Here is a 12856-nt window from a genome sequence, read left to right as displayed (position 1 = left end):
GGGAGACTTGCTGGCTTGGTGACCTTCGACGGTCGAGATTTTGCATCTTAAGAGGAAAGGTAGCCGTCGATCGTCACAGGCTTCCGTTCTTTGTAGCCGCATAGGGAAGGCCAGCATGGTGGCGCGGAAAGGCATGCCATGGCGCGGTTTGGCGTGGCCGAACTAGGGTTTTGGGTCAAAGGTTACCCTGCGTTGTCTGGTAACCTTAGACGGCTAGGATTTTCTCCTGGGATTGAAGGGCGACCGTTGATTGTCGCACGCCTTCTTTTTGGTAGCCGCATAGGGAAGGCCAGTATGGTGGTGCGGCAAGGTTGGCATGCCTTGGCGCGGTTTGGCGTGGCCAAACTAGGGTTTTGGGTCAAAGGTTACCATGCGTTTTCTGGTTACCTTGGATGGCTAGGATTTTCTCCCGGGATTGAAGGGCGACCGTTGATTGTCTCACACCTTTGTTTTGGTAGCCGCGTTGTGCATTGCTTTGTCTAAGGTTTAACATGCTGAAACCCTAATTAACGCCCTTTACTAGAATCAACGTTGAGTTCGCGTACGGACTCGGATTTTGACGGTCCGCCCCTCCATATGACCGAAAAAGAATTCTCTATCTCCTTCCGGGGAATATTCATGTTTTGAGCTCGTTTGGGTGGTGAAAACAGCCCGACAGTGAAAACCAGGAAGAATTCAGGAGGGATGGCGGCATGGCCAGGTTATATTTTGGGTCAAAGGTTACCATGCGTTGTCTGGTAACCTTGGACGGTTAGGATTTTTTCCTGGGATTGAAGGGCGACCGTTGATTGTCGCACACCTTCGTTTTGGTAGCCGCATAGGGAAGGCCAGCATGATGGCACGACTAGGTTGGCATGCCATTGGCATGGCATGCCTTGGCGTGGCCAAACTAGGGTTTCATGCCAAAGGCTACCATGAGTTGTCTGGTAACCTTGGATGGCTAGGATTTTCTCCTGGGATTGAAGGGCGACCGTTGATTGTCGCAGGCCTTCGTTTTGGTAGCCGCATAAGGAAGGCCAGCATGGTGGCGCGGCTAGGTTGGCATGGTGTGTTTGGCATGTGGGGTCAAGGGCTTGGCATGCCGTTTGGCACATGGTGCGGCTAGCATGGCTAGGTGCGTTTGGCTTGGCATGGCGGGGCCAGGGGCTTGGCATGTCGTTTGGCACATGTGTGGGTAGCATGGCTAGGTGCGTTTGGCTTGGCATGGCGGAGCCAAGGGCTTGGCATGCCGTTTGGCACATGGTGCGTCTAGCATGGCTAGGTGCGTTTGGCTTGGCATGGCGGGGCCAAGGGCTTGGCATGCCGTTTGGCACATGGTGCGGCTTGCATGGCTAGGTGCATTTGGCGCGGAGATGTGGCTGGCATGGTTTTCCATTGGCACGGTGGTGCAGCTGGCATGGTTGGCATGCTTTGGCGCGGAGATGTGGCTGGCACCGTTTGCCATTGGCACAGTGGTGCGGCTGGCATGGTTGGCATGCCTTGGCGCGGAGATGTGGATGGAACGGTTTTCCATTGGCGCAAGGGTGCGGCTGGCATGGTTGGCATGACTTGGCGCAGTAGCATGAGAATTTAGGGTTTTGCACAGGTGATGTCAGTCAATGTTAAAGGTTCTGCCGTGGAACATGACACATAGAAAGAAAAAAGGTACCCTGGTAATTCTTATGTAAGCATGTTGATCAGTTCAGTAAATGTGTTAATGGTCATAATGACATCATGCCAGATGTGCGGTTTTACGATTTTAACCCTAGGCTAAAAACCACCATCAACACCCGCATACAACAAATGGCATCGTTCGACTTCGAGGAAGATTTAGCAATCACTCAAGCATGGTACGCCGAAACTCATCCTTCGAGGATTCCATGTGGTTGAAGATTTTTAACAAGTTTATTCACGATTACGGTAACCCGAAAGGAAGAACTGCTCAAAAAATCGAGCAACGATACGACATCATCCTCGGTGACCGTAACCACGTTTCCTTGGACGGACTGGATGAGATCTTTAAATCTCCCATGAGCGGACTCCGCTATACTAGTTGCTTCATTCCCGTAGTGTCTATAACGATTTGTCCACGCACTGACAAATTCTTCCTTGAACTTATCCAACAATTAATCCCGACAATATGAGACGGCACTTGGATACACTTCGTTATATTTGGCAATAAACATGTTCAATCTCTTTTCATATATATCCTCGGTAAGAGACCAATAAACTTTCTCCCAATCCTTTAGAAATTCAAACCACCTTTTATGATTTTCATCGTGTTCTTTGTCCGCTCGCTCTTTAATCTTTCCTCTTTCATCTTCTTCTTCTTCGGGTGATAGTTTCTTCTTGCGAACATCTTCCTCTAGTTGAGCAACCATTCTCTTATTAATATCCGCCTTACAGGGTTCAAACAAAGCATGACAATGTTTTATTACATTTTGACCTATATGATATGTACATAGGAAATTTTGTGCATCCGGAAATACGTCGGATATAGCATTCATTAGTGCGTCATCTTGATTGGTTATTGATGACCCTCGGAAATTGATTTTCCGGGAATAATAATTTCAATTTTCATAATGCCCAATGATAATTATGATCCCTCTCGTTTTCCATTAAACACCAAGCCAATGTGAATGATACCTTGTCCGATGTTTTGCCTACGATGTTGAACAACGACATGTTGTATTTGTTTGTCTTGTAGGTGCAATCCATCATAAGAACACCACAACATGTATGAGCCAATTGTGAATGCAAAGGATGCGCAATGAATATTTGAAGTGGTTTGTTGTCCAATCCTCTTTTAATGATACGCGTATAGTTGTGATCCCAAACTATTTTCTCAAATTCTTGGATAAAGGTCCTCCCTTCCCATTCCACCCTTCTAATGGTTGCTTGTGCTCTATAAATTGTACGTAGGGAAGAAACGTTCTGACCATCCTTTTCCTTGAAGCCTCTGAGAATCACTCTTGGTTTGATACATGCTTTGGTCATTATCTTTACATCCTCGAATTCATGAGGTTTTAGCTTCGCAACTATGGAGTGACCAACAAAAACTTTCGGATCCCGGTGGTTATGACGGCCATACCACACCGTAAAATCCCATTCATTTTCTTTGTATCTTGGATAGAATACAAGCTTAAATGGGCAATTATCCTTCCTCGTACGAGTCTTGTATACCTTATTAGTCTTCTTTGGATATACATAACCCTTTATCTTATGGTTATCCTTATTCTTGTATTGCCCACTTCTCTCACAAACCATCTCAAAACGATTATCTGAACGTTGGGTATTCCTCACCAACACACACATGTTCTTAAGAGACGTCTCTTTTGCCCAAGCAATTGCTTCCTCTGGAGATTTTATTCCCTACATAAGGACAACAATGGGATATTATAAGGTTAATTACAAGCAATCTCCACATAAAGTTCTAAAAGCTAGGTGAAAGTATTGTTTGGTAACATACCAGAGGCATTTTATAGTATTTGGACGTATCCAGACCAAGCGGTTTGGAATTTGTTAGATAAATGTATGTCACAATCTAAGGAATGAATGAGAAGAAAATTGAATTAGTTCTGGCATGCTCGACGACAGTACCGCCAAAACAACCAAATCCGAAAACATGTGACGGCATTCTCGAATAATTTTCCGGCATTCCGGAATTGCACTTGAAAAAGAGGACCTAATTTTAAACAGTACCGGCATTATATTTTTTTGAACATTAATTTCGGGATTCACATTACCAGCATGCTCGATATATAAGTTTCCAAGCCGGTATTTGGTACCGGCTTTGTCCATAATTTATAAACCACGCCGTTACAAGGTGTCAGCGTGCTCGATAATTTATATACCACGCCGGTATTTAAGTTCAAAAATCTTTAAATCCTGGATGTTTTTCTTGTGGTACCGGCATGGTAAAGTTAGAAGTGAACCATGCCGGTTTGGATATTCCATGGAATATTCGGTGGTAGGTAAAAAGTTAACTGCGTGCCGGCATGAATTCCTTTGGTTGAAGACCACGCCGACAATTGTTTCAAAATGGGGGATATTTTCCGCCGGCATGGTAGTAGTATGAATACCATGCCGGTTCTGGTGGTGTCGGCGTGGTATTCATACTACGAGTATGCCGGCACCAAGCTTTTTCAGAGAAAAAATGGCGGTTTCAAAAAAAAAAATCAAATTTTCGACCTCTTAGCAGCATTACCTGTGTGTTGGGGATGCTTGTATGTTGAACTTGTTTACTTTCTTGGGTTGGTTCTTCAAAAACACTTCATGCTCACGAAAATCATGATCCAAGGGTGTTGGTTCATCATATAATTCCAATTGGGAGTTGTTATCATTAACCGAAGATTGAAGATATAATTGTTGTTGTAGTTGAGCTAAAGATTCAGCAGCTGCAATTCTCTCCTCACAATCATCTTCCATTTGCACAAAAAAATTTCCACTCAAAAATATTTTTCCCTCCTTCTACTCTCACCTCACTCACACAAATTCAAATAAAAATACACACTAATCTATCCCCCAAATACTTAAGATTTTACTAATTATTATTAACCACTAAACCTGATTAGTGAGGGCTAGATTAGGAATTAAAAAAATAATTACATAAGAGGTGACCCAGATTTGATATTTGGATCCAGTTTTTTTCATGTAGCTATATCCTCCAATTAGTTTTGATATCCCTCAATCACGCGTTCATTAAAAAAGGGTACATTATTTATATGTCCCTACTTTTGACACCCAAAAAATATATCTTTATACAACAATAAATAAGTCCCTACTTTTTAATAACTTTATCCATTTAAAATTAGATTACTTTAATATCCTCACCCATATAATATTAATATTTTTCTTTATTTCAAAATGGAACAAATTTCTTCCTCTACGACTTCACCACCACCACCACCACCACCACTAACATTCAACTACCATTCCACCACCACCGTCTACCAACCGCCACCACCACTAATATTCCACCACCACTCCTTCACCACCACCATTACACCACCACCATTAGTCTGTCGCCGCCACCACCATTAGTCCGTCGCCGCCACCACCGCCACCGTCACCGCCGCCGCCGCCGCCGCCGCCACCACTGGTTCACATATTTTTGTATCAACAACAGTAGTTGATCCAAATAAAAATAGAACCAACAGTAGAAGTTGATCTAGTTTAGGGGATCAACAGCGATAGTTGATCCAAAAAAAAAGGATCAACAGTAGAAGTTGATCCAATTTAGTGGATCAACAATGGTAGTTGATCCACTAAATTGGATCAACAATGAAAGTTGATTCATGTAAATGGAGTGAACTTGGAGTGAGTCGAACACGCATCTTCTAACATGGAGAAATTTAGATGAAGTTGATCCATGCTACCATTGCACCACAAGTTCAACATTGGGAGAAATTTACATGATTTAAACTACAAGCATGATTATACTAATCCAAGAAAATGTTGTCAACAATAGGAGTTGATTGGATCAACAATAGTAGTTGATCCCATATAAAGTTGGGTCAACAACAGGAGTTCATCCCATAAATGGGGTCGACAACCGTAGTTGATCCATAAAAAATTGGGTCAACAACCGTAGTTTATCCCATAAATGGGATCAACAGCAACAATTGATCCCATAAAAATATATAAACAATAACAAATAATCATCACCTGTAGCTTCACCATAGTTGTGTCTCTCTGAAAAGTTCCCAAGCCTAGACAAGCACCACCACCGTCCCAAAGGCAACAAAATCACACTTAATCTTCACCGACGTCGCCGCCACCACCACCAAAAACAATCAGAATCACCACTATCTCTATCTCCAATTTTATCAACAACAGTAGTTGATCCCATAAAAAATTGGGTCAACAACAGGAGTTCATCCATAAATAGGATCAACAATCGTAGCTGATCCATAAAAAATTGGGTCAACAACTGTAGTTGATCCCATAAATGGGATCAACAGTAACAAGTGATCCTATTAAAACATATAAACAAATAAAAAATGATCATCACCTGTAGCTTCAGCACCGTTATGTCTCTCTGAAAAGTTCCCAAACCTAGACAAGCACCACCACCGTCTCAAAAGGCAACAAAATCACACTTAATCTTCACTGCCGCCGCCGCCACCACCACCGCCGAAAACATAGCAGCAACCACCATTGTAACAAAACCTAAAAGAAAGTTGAATCATACCATTTTCTGAACCAACAAATCTCGATCTCTGAAATTTGAATCTGAATCTGCAACTTGAAATCAATCTTTGAATCTAGTTTAGAAATTCGTGGAAATAGAAAACTAAAAAAAACAAATCTGAACCCGCAACTTGAAATCTGAATCTACAACTCCAAATCGAAAACCAATAAAAAAATCAATTTCTGATTCTGGTTTAGAAATCATTGAAATCGAACACAAATCGTGATATCTCTGTTGATGCTAGTGGCGGACGTGACGGAGATTGTGGTGCTGGCTGTGGTGGCGGCGAGATTGTGCTCGTGGTGAGGCGATGAAGATGGTGAAACGAAGAAGAATGAAGTTTCTGTGTAAAACGAAGAAGAATGAAATAAAGAGAGGAAGGTTAAATAAGAGTATCATAATTATTTTTTTGGAAAAATTTACAATTATACCATTAGGGATATTTGTAAAATTTTCTAGAATATTTGTGAAGACCCATCAAAAAAAGGGACAATAATTCAATTACCACATTAGAAAATGCTTCTTACCTTGGACATTTAAGAAACCCTCACACAAAAGAAATATGTTTGCACACGTCAGACAAAATTTAGGAAGAACTGTCTTATCCAGCGGAATGGATGAAAGCCCTAAAAGTATGGAAAACTCTAGGCCCAAGAAAAGCCCTAGGAGAACCCAAACTAGAAGCCCTAATCTGAAACCCTAACTACAGTACTACTACCACACCATGACTTCACCATAGATCATACGCCAGCTGCCCGAATCCTTGCACAAATCTACTACCAGTCATCTCACATGACCAAGTCACCAGAAGGAAATGGTCACCACTTCTATCAATTGTAAATATGTACCTCAAATAGATGAAATCAGTAACTTAGGTTAATGTTGATCGAAAACCAACAAAATAGCACACCGCCTCTCCTCCACCATGATCCGCACCACATCATTCATATGGGTGTTATCTGTTTCCTTTTGTGGATTTTCCATGCACAAAATTGGAAGTCAAGGAGGAGGATATCACGGACCTCACGTGTATAAACTTAAACGAAATGCTCGATTCCGCACAAAATGCAAACAATTGCAATAATAATAATTTCCAGATATTCAATAATGGCATCGTAGTGGTTTCCCATTAGTGCAAGTAGACATCGTCGTGTATGGTGTTATTATGGGGACTCGACGTGGGATGTTTGTCATCAGTTTTAGGCAACAATTATATGCATCAAAAAGAAAAGAAAAGAATGGAGAAAGAAATATTTCAGTTCCATCCTCTTTTTTCTTTCTAGTTCTCTTCGGAAACGCTTCGAAATTCCAATTTCTGGAAAGAAAAAATAAAGTGTTATGTGGTGTCAATTAATTAAATTAAATCGAATCAAATCAAATTAAAAGATCAACGTGGAATGATATCTCCCCGCCTACATGAAATCAGAATTCTATTTCTGTTTTTGATTCTTTCTAAAGCTTTGGGGCAACTTGGCTTTGTCCCTAGTTGAAAAGCACAAATCGGAGTTCCCTATGGCCGTAGGTTAGTGTGTACATTTTTGGCTTAAGCCACGGCTATATCAAATACCTAGCTCCGCCACTGTTTATTGGAATTGAAGAGATACCATTGAACTATGCTCTTGGACCCATTTGTTCTTTATTTACAATCGATGGACTTTATAAATTGATTGATAACCTCTACCAATCACCCTTTATGAATAATACCACAAAAGGTTTTGCATATTCATGAAAAAGTTGGCCAACAACACAGATTTATTAATACCTGCATTTTTGGCCCCCATTCTAGTTGCACCACAATATTAGATCTAACCCACAAACAATGTCATATTCATGGCCAATCATTTTGGCCCCATTCTAGTTGCACCACATTGTTTTTGGTACAATAAATCGATTGCCAAAGCAGTGAAGGTACGTAGGATGAAATCATGAATGATAAGATAAAATTTGTGAATTACCTTTGTTAATTTAGTTCTATAATTATATCCTTTTAATTATTTTCTCCGACCAAGACCAAGAAATTTGGCTCACCTCACCAACCAACCTTCACCAACCATTTTCTAGAATATTCAAAGTTCAAACCAACATGCATTTACTGATTTAAATAATATATATTGGACAGAAAAAATTGCTATATGGAATCTATGAAATAAACATTCGAGGCATCGTGCGTGCATAGCATGGCGTTTTGTTTATTTTTTGATTGGAGTAGTAAAGTAAACAATGTTGTTAGGAATAGTAGTTACGACTTGGGATCCGATGGCTGGTCAAATTACTTTCTGGTCAAATGCTTCAGGTGCTCCGTGCTGAGTGCCCTTGATTTGTGTTAGGCTTTTGAGTTTTGCCACGGTTGGTGGAAGTTTATGTTTGGTGAACCATTTTCCTAAACCATTATAATGACTAAATTTAACGATCAAATGAAAAAAAATGTGTTGGCTAGGTGTTTGATCACAATTGATGGCGTCAAACCTTCACAATTTGTGGCCAATTTTTTTCTTTCTTTTTGGATACAGGAAAGTCCGGCCCAGGCCCTATCTGAATCCAAACAGTCGGATTTACTCATCTGCCATATTCAATCCTCCATACCCAAATAAGTATTTATATATGAGGAGTATTTCATGAAATCTCCAAATCTTTAAATAGAGGCATGATCGGCTAACTTCCTATTTAAGAGTCGGGCTTCTAGCCATTTGGACTAACAAAAATAGTTAATTTGTCTCGAAATGGCACGGTAAAATAAAGGCGGAGCAAGCCCCTGACAAGGGGGTACAATTACTAATCTATATTCCAAGCCTAATTAGCCTTCGTAAGCTAAGTTTAAGCCTTCGTAAGTCCATTATGCACGCTTCTATGGCTGTGGCATGGGTAAGAAAGATAATGACTACTCAATTCGGCTGTGGTATGGATAGCATCACGTTTGTCCGCCTGATGCTATCATACGGCCAGGTAAACATAGTTGAACCGTTTTTGTGGTAAATGAAGTTTACAAGGTCAGTTTTATGCACTTAGCAAAGGATTTTGCACCCTCCACGGATATGACATATTCGCAAATATAACCGACTAAGTGTCGAATATCGACCTAGCCAGTCGCGGTTTTGTGTTTACTAAGCGATATAAACTCCATCATCTGATGGTTATTGTACCGCTCAATGGGGTTTCAGACGCCAACGATTATGTTTTTGTCGCTCGGTGTTGTAATTTTCATTCAGTGATTTATCATCCAACGAAGCTTAGTAACCATTTATGTTAAATATTCCATCTAATAGATCATGTTCGTTTCACTCGAGAAAAATATGTTGCTCTTATTCGATCTTATATATCAGTTGCAAGTGATGGAGGTATGAATCATCTTATCAGTTTATAGCATTAGATGGTAATGAAAGTTCAAGAACAACCGATAAGAGACTTGAAAATAAATCTTGCTTTATATATAAGGATGTGAAAATTTATACGAAAATTTTATGGATGATAAACTAAAATCATGCTAGATTGTCCATCAAGACGAGTGAGTATCTTAATAACTTTTTAATTATTTTTAACGACTCGGTTATATATTATTTAAAAGCATATTAACTTATTGTTTATATGTTTTTTAGAAAACTGTATAGCTCATTCCAAATTTGTTTGAGGGAACGTAAGATAGTTTAAGCATGATGGATGTTATGAACACTATAAGATTCATGTGCATGAATTTAGTGTTGAGTGTTCTGTAGTAATATTGTTATGTAATGTGATTGTCCTGTTATGATTAATGTTAGGTCTAATTAAAATTTAATGAAATGTAAAACCAGTTTTAATTTGAACATTAACTTGAAGATAATTTTCATTAGTAAAAAAGTGAACACTTACATCAAACGCTTGAAATTAGATTACATCTGTAAAATATCGGTTTCACTGACCATTTAAGATCATCACGTCAGGTTTTCTGCATCTAAGTATTATTCAACATAGCAGAGAGCTCAGTGGTTTGAGTCTTCCTTGGTGGTTGAATAGAATCAAGAGAATCGTCTCTAAAACCTTGAAACGTAAAGCGAGGGGAATCTTTCGTGGGGAGGGGAACAAGAAAACAATCTTCAAATTAATGAGTGAAATGCGTATGTGGTTGAAGCAATTGAGTATAAAAAGTAGATTTTCTATGTGCTTCAGTGTTCATGCTACCACAGTGGGTCAAAATGTCAGTTGGAAATTGGTTAAACAAACTTCCAGGAGTTTCTTCCATGTCAATGACATAACTTCATCAGTTACTGCTGGTTGAGTATCTATCACTACATATGGAGTAAAACAATGACTTTTTTTTATTTTTAACTTACATGACTTTTACGACTTCTCAAAATTCATTGAGTTCCACTACACACCATGACTGGAATATCCTGAAAGTAGAGATGTCAAACATCATGCTATCCTTAGTCTTTGCCTCTCATCCAGGTTGAATCTTTGAAATCCCTGTAATAGATGGTTACAATCATTCAACTCACTCTGATAATGTTACGGTATAGCCCATGTATGGATAAGTCCGTTCAAGACCGTCATTACTGATTGAAATAGTAATAATATCACCTTCCAAAGATATAATCTTTGCTTCCTAAAAAAATGCTGACATGATCGATGATGAAGCTAGCTAGTTATCTGACTATGGGGATATAGAAAAACATTTGTCGTCTGTGGTAGAGTTGGGGAAGGAAGATAATCATCGCCAAGTGGAATTCTACAGAAAACTGGGAAATCCACTTAAGGTTATGTTGGCTTCCAAAGTTTCGTACTTAGTGTGATTGATTGTTACGACCTTAAAACAATGATGTCGTTACTTGTTCTGCATAGTTGTTGAATCCTCTGAACCATGTCAACATGTTGACCATTTTTAATCTGACTTGGGATCTAATTGTCGGAATAGTACTTCCGTATAAGTGGATAGTGGCGTTGTTGCGAAGATAAGGTTCACAAACACGGAAGTAAGTAAGTATACAAATACTAAAGTAATAACGTTGCTAGTTTAATACATTTATCACTTGGAAATTTGTAATGATAACAAATAAATGATGAAACTATGTTGTGGTTCTTACTTCAACACTCCCAAAAAACCATTTAGGATTTTTTTAGAACGTGAGCATTCACCAAGGTTTATGTAAAGTTCTGATAAAATTGTAGACTTCTAGTCATATGTTGGTGCTCGCTCTAAATCTTCTGATGTTTCGAGAAAGCCAAGTAATATCACTGAGCTAACATTTGGAAATAGATATTGGCATATCTTCCACCACTCGAACACATGTTCGAGATCCTCACAATTAACGTTCAGGAAACAAATAGGTTCTTTCCACTATCATGGTGTCATTCATTTGCTTAGCATAACGTTTAAACAAAGTTTTCGATCCAGACACTCTTAATCCGTGGTTTTTTTTATATATAATAAGGATTTGTTCTGCCTCATTTTTGTATAATTAAGGTCGGTCTTTTCAATTTCCTTACGACTCTCACTTTCATTAGTCAAGTGGAAGTAAATCTCCCTCGTAATCTATTTCCCGTCAACATGAGTGTAATTCTTATATATAACTTATTTATAATTAAAATTTGTGTATGTTGATAATTTCACATATACCTAAAAATTGAATGTAAAAAAAAAAATAAAAACTAAATCGAAAAATTGAATTACAAGAAGAAGCAAACTTACCACATTAACTAACGGTAATAGCCCAGTTGGTCAGGGGTCGAACTCCCCAGTTATAGGTTAGGCGTTTGAATCCCGCATTTTCCGTATAAAAAAATAAATAAAAAAAGTACTTATCGGATTTGAAATCCTTAAAAAAGTATATTTGGGTCTTCCACCATCGTTCTAATATAACTTGAACAATTTGAGTCCTATCTTTTCTAGGTTTTATAAAATATAAACGCAAAAAGGATATCTTGGGACTCTATCTCTAACAAAAAGGAGAAGGTATTCTAACACCATTTTGAAACTCAGACTACCCATCTCTTAGCGCGACTGAATTAACTCGCTTTGGATGGATAAATATATGCACAGAAAGTACATCAGATCAGTTGGTTATTTAACATTATGAAACTGATGTTCCTTATTCTACTCATAGTTTAATCAACTCACTGGGGTGTTGGTTGATCTTCGAATTTTCTGTTTATTTTTTCTATTGGTTTCTCCATTTTGAAGAAAAATTTAGAGATAAATAAAAACAACCGCAAAAAAAATCCTAATTGACAAGAGAACGGTGAAATATAATGAAAATAAGGTGTGGAGAATAATTGTAGGAAGTGTGCTTATTTATACGCGGAAGTGAGTCGACCATAAATGATTTAAAGCTGACCGTTGGCCATATATGTCGAGCAATATAGATTACAACCTCAGCAATCAAGACTCTATCTCTACGGCAACCTTTATAATGATTCAAGGAACTTTCATCAATACACAGTTTTTCATGAAGCGCGGCTAATTTGCCAGGCCACCTAGCAAGCAAAATCAAAAAGTTTGAAACCAAAGAAACAACGGAACTAAAGCTGTATAAGGGCCGGTACGGTCCGTGTTTTTTATGGAACCGGTCCCTGTACATGGTGTTTACCGATATTTCATTTTGAGCACCGGTACATGTAACTGGACTTGTACCTGTGCCTGTAAGATCGATCCAGTACAAGTACGGTACTGGGTATTTACTATGTCTCTTGTCTCTACAATTTCATACAGTA

The sequence above is a fragment of the Papaver somniferum genome, unplaced genomic scaffold (genome assembly GCF_003573695.1).
Source record: "Papaver somniferum cultivar HN1 unplaced genomic scaffold, ASM357369v1 unplaced-scaffold_139, whole genome shotgun sequence".
NCBI classification, from domain to species: Eukaryota; Viridiplantae; Streptophyta; class Magnoliopsida; order Ranunculales; family Papaveraceae; genus Papaver; species Papaver somniferum.
The sequence above is the reverse complement of the archived record's forward strand: the minus strand, read 5'-3'. Positions refer to the sequence as shown.